Raw genomic sequence first — 7032 nt, 5'->3', positions numbered from 1 at the left:
CCAAAGAATACAGTTTAGACCAGCTAGTAGACTATTTAATAAGCAGTACTCGAATAACTGAAATTCTAAGAAGAGTGGTTTGTGTAAAGGAAAATCATATCTAACTCACCTTTAGAATGCTAGAGTGAGATATTTCAGTGTAAGTACTGCACTGGGGGGAATCAGTAGATGTAATTTACTTTGAGTTTTTATAGACTTTTGATAAAGATTCATATCCAAAGCCATGGGGTGAGAATGAGATTGGAGTAGTCAAGGAAGAGCTGGGTGGCATGACAGAAAAAGTGGAGAGGAAGTCAAAGTAGTAGATGATGACTAGATCAGGTAGGTCTTCTAGGCCATAGTAAGACTTTGGGCTTTTATTGTGTGGCCTTTGGAAGGTTCTGAAAATGACATCAAATTTATAGTTGTAAAGATTCTGGCTGCTATAAGAACAGATTATAATGGAATAAGAATGGAAACAGGAAGACCAAATAGAAAGGGGTTGCAGTAAGTAACTGTGGCCTGGACTACAAGTAGCAGCAGTAATAGTGATGAGAAGTGTTTAATCCAGAATTTATGTTGAAAGTAGAGGGGACAGAAACTTACTGATGATTGGATGTGTGGTGTGAAAAAAGAGGATTCAAGAGTGACTTAAAAGTTTTTGGCATGAGCCACTGAATGAATACAATCCTTACTGGTCTCCTTCCCCTCAAGGAGTTTAGTCTATTTTGTGGGGAGCAGGGAAGTGGGTGCTTCCTGGAGGCTGTGTTTGAGGGCTGGGGAAATTAGTTAGGAGGCTACTGCAATCATCCTCTGGAAAGATGGAAAAGGGTTGAACCTGGACAGTGACTTTAAATATGGGGAGGCAATCAGTGGGGAGAGATTTGAGAGAGATTTAGGAGGGAAAACCTACCACTTAGGAAAACAGATTAGGGTTATTTACTAAAATTGAAGATAGTTGGACCTTTTCCCCCCAATAATTCCACTCATTCCTATATACCCTAGAGCAGGGATTACCTGAGGCGTGTTTTAGTATTACAGAATTTTTTTTTAAAAAAAGGCAGCTATGCAACAGAGACCATTTGTGGCCCTCAAAACCTAAAATACTATCTGGCTCTTTACAGAGAAAGTTTGCCAACCCAGCCATACATCAGTGATTCTTAAAGTGAGGTTCCTGTAGTAGTAGCAGCATCACCCTGGAAGTTAAGACATGCAGATTATCAGGTCTCAACACAGACCCTCTGAATCACAAACTGTGGGAGAGGGCCCCAGCAGTGGTAGTTCTGATGCACATTTAGGGTCAGAAAAACCACTGCTCTCAAGAAACGTTTGCACCTGTGCACCAGGATGCACATTCAGGAATATTTATAACAGCATTGTGCATACTAGCCCCAAATTGGAAACAACTGCAATGTCAATCAACAGTCCAGATGATAAATAAATTGGGGTATATTCAAATAATGGTAGTATTCTATAGCTTGTGCTTAAGGGTTAAGTGAGGCACACTGTTTTTCTTTGAATCCCAATTGAATGCTGGTTGTGTTACCTTGGGCAAGTTAAGGTGTCTCTTAAGCCTCTGTTTCTTCATCTATTAATGGATATAATTACTTCATAGGCTTATTGTGAGGTTTAAAAAATGACAGTTATAGAAGAGTGCCTGGTACTTATTTAAATGGAAATCTGCAGGTAACCTATTATGATGCTTTTAGAAAAAAGTACATCAAAGTTCATTTCATGAAAGTAATGGTTTGCCCCTGAATGTTGCATATAACAGAACGATTAAGCAACCTAACTTAAGTTCGGAAAGTTAGGTACCAATGTTGGCAATGCCTTTGTGAACCTGTTTACACATGTACAAAAATTAAAATTGCTTCTGCAGTCTTGATATTCTCTGAAAAACACTGCCAGACTTAAGTTGTAAAGTGGCTTCCTTGACTCGAAGATTTGGATTTTTCCATGAATCAAGGTCAGATCCAAGCCAGTGTCTAGTCTGCTTACGCCGGGGATAAGCCTAGGCCTAGATCTAGGGCAGGACTATAATCCTGACATCTCCTGAGATTTCAGCCTTTTATCTTTAGTATGTAAAATGCTTAGCAATAGCTTAGTACACAACAGACACACAAAGAAATAGATTCCTCCACTGTAAAGCCCATACCATATTTTTACTATACCCTTGGGTCTAGCACCCAGTAGCCCTAAAATATATATTGCTTTGAACTATTAGGATGAATATGATCTCTGTCGTCTTAACTTCCATTTCCTAGGATGGGTTACCAAACAATATACAGTAGATTAAGTAAGGTGCAAACAGCTGAAAACACTGGCTGCATTTTATGCTTGTCTAGAGCAGCAACCTGCAAACAGCTAGATGAGAAAGAAAATTAGTAACATTAAAAATGTTAATCCCTCTTAACATTAAAAATTAAAAGGGGATAGGAATATCAGTCTCGAACGCAAAAGACAGCGCTAAAGCAAACCCACACTTGTTCCGGAGCTACGTCGAAGAAGAGCGGTGCGGCTAAGGCCAAGGCAGCCTCCTTGTGACGTCAAATCACCGGACTCTCGCCCGGGCTTTGGGCCGGTTCCGGTTCCCAGCTTTCCGGGCGCGTGCGTAAGCGAGCGCGGCGGCGTTCTGCGCGTGCTCCGCAAAGGGACTCGAGAAGGTTGGGTCGGCTCACGAAGAAGATGCGTGATTGGCTGACGTCGTGCTGGGGGGTTCCCCGGCCCTTTCGACAGGGGTAAAACAATAAGAGGGGGCGGTGGCAAAGGGGGCGGGACGTCCGTGTTCCTTGTCGCTTGCCGCAACGCCTGGCTACCGGGGAGGTTGTGAGGGAAACGACCTCTCGGGTCTCTGGCTTCCGAGGCTTGAGGTTTGTTGAAGGAAGGAGGTGGCAAGCGAGAAGAATCCATTGCAGCCGCGTCTTACTGACCTCCGCGCGACGTACCCGCCGGCGCTGTTAGTTGGAGGTGTGTACGGGGGCCGGGAGGGGAGATCGCGGTGTGGTTATCGGAAGGGAACATTCCCTTCGCTCGCCGCGGTTCGAGGGAACCGTCCTGTGCATGAGCCCTGGTGTTGGAGGTGTCGCGGCAGAGAGAGACATTGTTCTTGCCAGCTGCCTACGCTGCAGCGTGTGCGTGAGAGAAGCTTAGCCTTTCCTCGCAGGTGAGGAATGGGAGGCCTCGTGGGAAGGGAGATGACCGGCGCGCCTTACGCCGGTGGGGGCCTCTGAGGGCACAGGTGGGGCTAGGATTTGTTGGGGTGAGGAGGCAAGGTGGGAAGAGGAACGCAGTAGTTCCCAAATGGGCGCTGATGGAGTCTTATTACTGGAAGGGGAGTGGGGCTTTCTGGAACGAATGTTTTCAGGGTGGGGAACCGACGGCGTAGTCTCGGACCCATTTGCGGTTCTTATTCCCGGCTCCATCCGAGCCGTGAGGCCGGCGACGCCCCGCCCGTGGGGGAGGGGAAAAAGAGGCTGTGTCGGTGGAGGCAGAAGCGAGGCAGAAGCGACGCAGATGCGAAAGTAGCGGCCTCCGGGCACCATTTCTGTGGACGGAAATAAAATCCGGGTTTGAAGGCAGGGGGGGGGCTTAGCTTATCCAGTACCTAGTGTTCTGCCTTTTTTTGCTCCCCCTCGGGTTCAGCCCGGACGTGTTCACATAGCTAGGCTATAAACGTGCGCCTGTTTCGTGCCCTTTTTATGCAGATGATCCGTAGTGACCTAGGAATAGAAAAGATCATTGAGTAAAGGATTTCTTCCTCTTCCCCCACATTTTTGGAGGGAAGGATGGGCGCAGAATATAAGCCTCCCCAGAGCGAACTGATTTTGTTTGTCGAATCTGAATTTTCCCTACATCTCGAAAAGATTTCCTTAAGATGGCCATGGGCCACTTGGAGTTGACTTATTTACATTTTCCATTTTCCGCATGGATCAATCCCCACTCCCCCCCGCAAGGGATACATAATTAGCAGATTTTGGATGGCGTGCTCTTGCCCCCCCCCCTTTTTTTTTTTAATAAAAAAGCACTTGCATTGAAACTGGAGTAAGAGCAGAGTTGCCCCCTTTTTCCCTTTCTGTATGATAGTTGTGATATTAACTTGTTGAAATATACTAGGTTTGGGGTTCAAGGCTCCACGTTTTGTGCTAGTATTCCAAATGCTATGATTGCACGTACCTGGATCTATGAACTGCAGTTAAGGGAGACCCGTATACGCTAGGGAAAGAAGATAGAAATTACTTATCCAGCTCCATATTTGGCATTTGATATAGTCTTAGGCATGTGAGCAAAGTTTTTAAGTAAATATTTGACCCTTTTAGTGTCCAGTGGTCCCTCTTATGTCCAAGATTCCTGGTCTTAGTAAATAAAAGAAGGTATGATCAGTTTGTTAGAACTGAATTATGTGGTGTTTCTTCGGCGGTAATTACCTTAACTTTTTCTTTCGTGTTTAGAATTAGTCTAGTGTATCCTTGTGTTATGGTTTAATCTTCATAGGCTCTTTAATTCTGAAAGATATCAAAGAATTGCAGTCACCTCAAATGGTTTGGTTTCTAAAATGTGTCATGGTTCAGACTATTGAATATTCAGGGTTGAAGTATTAATAATGGTGGTCAAGTATCAAAAGTGGAGGGAACCAAGATGTTTGTGGGTTTGATGGAGATCAGAGGTAAAAGGCAAGGAAAAAGAAAGTAAGTCCTTTGATCATCTAATTGAGCGTTCAGTTTGCAGGCACTGTTGGTAGCAGGACATAGTCGTTACCTAATTTGTCTTAGAGATAAAAAATCAAAATTTCTTTATCGGTTGCTGAAAGTCAATAAATTTAATTGTATCTTTAAGTTCTTAGAAGCTTCCTTATACTGAAGAATTGCTGGTTATTTATTATCAGTAGTGAGAATCTTTTCCTAGGTTGCTTTAAAAAGATTTTTTTCTTCCCATATTTTATGCTGCAAGGGGATGGTGAATGGCCCTTTTTTCAAGGCTGGTTTTGGTGGGCACACACTTAAGTGTTGCTTCTCAGCTTAAATTTAATCGACAAAACTGACCTAGTTACTCCCCACCGGTTGGCGTTTCTTTAATAGCTGGTGGAAAAAATTGGTTCTTCTCCCAGAACCTCTGACCTGGCTTCAGAGACAATAGAATCAGTTTCTTGACAGCTGTCTCAGCGTATTTTTATCTTTTAATATTAGATATTTTACCCTATTTTTGATACCATAGTAGGGTATATTGGAATGATTCTTTCGGAATTTCTTGTAAATTGCCACTGCTTTTTAGCTTCTCCCAACAGTTTCAAATAAGCTAAAAGTTGCATTAAAAAAAAAAAATTGTTGTGCCTTTGAATTCTCTTCCAAAGGGGTTATTCTTAACTTGGTGTGATGAAAATACCATTAGAGGTGGAGACCTGATTTCGTATCGGCTTTCCTATAACTAACTCAGGGACCTGGAACTTTCCTTAGGCTTCTGAAATCAGTTTCCTTTTCTGTAAATGAAGTTAATATCCTATGTTATCTATTTCAGGGAGATAAACATGTAGGTCACTTTTTAAACTTTAGAGCATAATGTAAATGCTTACTTGTAATTTTTGTGGGATAACATTTCCATTTCTTAATTCTTGCCTACTTTTTATAGTTTCTGAACTTCAAACAAGCCTCCTTACTTCTGGGGCTTGAGAAAAGAAAAGGCTTAACCCACAGTTAAGCCTTTTGTTTTATTTCTGCCACCATAGTGCTTAGATCTTGCTTGTGAAGCTTTCGTTCTGTGGAGTACCACAAGTTGGAGATCACTGCTCTAAAAGATATGTAGTGCTATGCTGATTGGTGAAGTCATTTTAAACAAAGATCACCTGGAATTTCAGAAAGTTCTAGTTTTAACATGAAGTTAACAGTTGAGAAAGTAATGCTCCTTACCTTTGAATGGGTAGAGTCATGGCTCAATGAGGAAGGGTCTGGGCCTGTCTGGTGTGAAGGCCACCCCCCCACCCTTGCCGTGAATGAGGAGCTCTAGAGAGGAAAGAATAATATCCCATTCTGGAGATGTTGAGTCCTAGCATAGACATAGCCTTTGGTAACAGTTTTCAGTAAAGAGAACTGCTTCCTGTCACTGGAGATCTTATTTTTTAATAAGAAACAAGATATAGTACATTTCTAGTGCTGAAAAATTATTTTTCTAAGTATTTTTCTATTTTTTAGATACCATTTTGTTTGGGTTTCTTGGCTTTTTTTTTTTTTTTTAAATAAAAACATGTTTTCTTGAGTTGTTACCAGCCATCAATCATTTGGGCCATTTTCTCTAAACATTGAAAGAGCCATCAAAGAGTGATATTATGTCAGTAATTTGCAGTGAGAATTTTTGATTGTACATTGTGATGCTTTTGTAATTTGTAGTGGAAGTGGTTGTGCCAACATGTTTGAAATTACCAGGTAAAATTAGTTTGTCTGATTATCTGTATAACTAGCCATTTTATCACTGTTATTAGGAATAAGAGGAAGGTAGAGAGATTTCATTTCTGAGACCCCTGTGATGGAAGAGAATAGAATACAGTGCCCTATCTTTTTGTTGTAATCTGCTCTGATAACTTATTTTATCTAATACTAGACTTAAAAATTTAATTTCCTCGTCTTGTCCAAGCGCATACGTTGTCTTTACGCTATTGAAATCATACCTTTGTTACAGTTTTTATACTGGTTTTTTTTTCAGTGTTCATGAGCATTTTTATGGTGCAATACTCTGACAGTATTGTAATGGTTGCATATGAAACATGGAACTGTTTCACAATTTATTATATTTGTTTCCAAGACCATTAATTTACTATCAGATTATCAAAAAATAGTATTGTATCAAGTAAGCATATTGATTGTTTTTTTTTTTTTTAAAGCATCTCTCTTTCAGAAACAGTAATGTAGTGGGAATGCATCTGAAGATTTAGGCAATAAGTTTTTCTTTAATACTTTTTCTACTCATTTTCAAATCTGGCATGATTTCATTCCTAGTCTTTTCCCCCATCTCAGCCTCCTCAATTCTGTCTTCAGTTAGTTGGTAATATTTAAGTACATCCAGACT

The 7032-nt window shown here is 41.4% G+C and overlaps 1 protein-coding gene across 2 annotated transcripts in view; it reads left to right on the top strand.

Moving 5' to 3' along the window:
- The first annotated feature begins 2739 nt into the window (after positions 1–2739).
- G3BP2 (G3BP stress granule assembly factor 2) overlaps positions 2740–7032 on the top strand; it is a 30332-nt gene continuing 26039 nt past the window's right edge. Inside the window, exon 1 of one of the 2 annotated variants that reach the window (XM_037829997.1) lies at positions 2740–2946. The gene's annotated coding sequence lies outside the window, so the exon portion shown is untranslated. The remainder of the gene's footprint in view (positions 2947–7032) is intronic. The other variant, XM_037829998.1, reaches the window with a different exon arrangement.

The sequence above is a fragment of the Choloepus didactylus genome, chromosome 3 (assembly GCF_015220235.1).
Source record: "Choloepus didactylus isolate mChoDid1 chromosome 3, mChoDid1.pri, whole genome shotgun sequence".
NCBI classification, from domain to species: Eukaryota; Metazoa; Chordata; class Mammalia; order Pilosa; family Megalonychidae; genus Choloepus; species Choloepus didactylus.
This window is presented reverse-complemented; position numbering and strand designations above follow the sequence as displayed.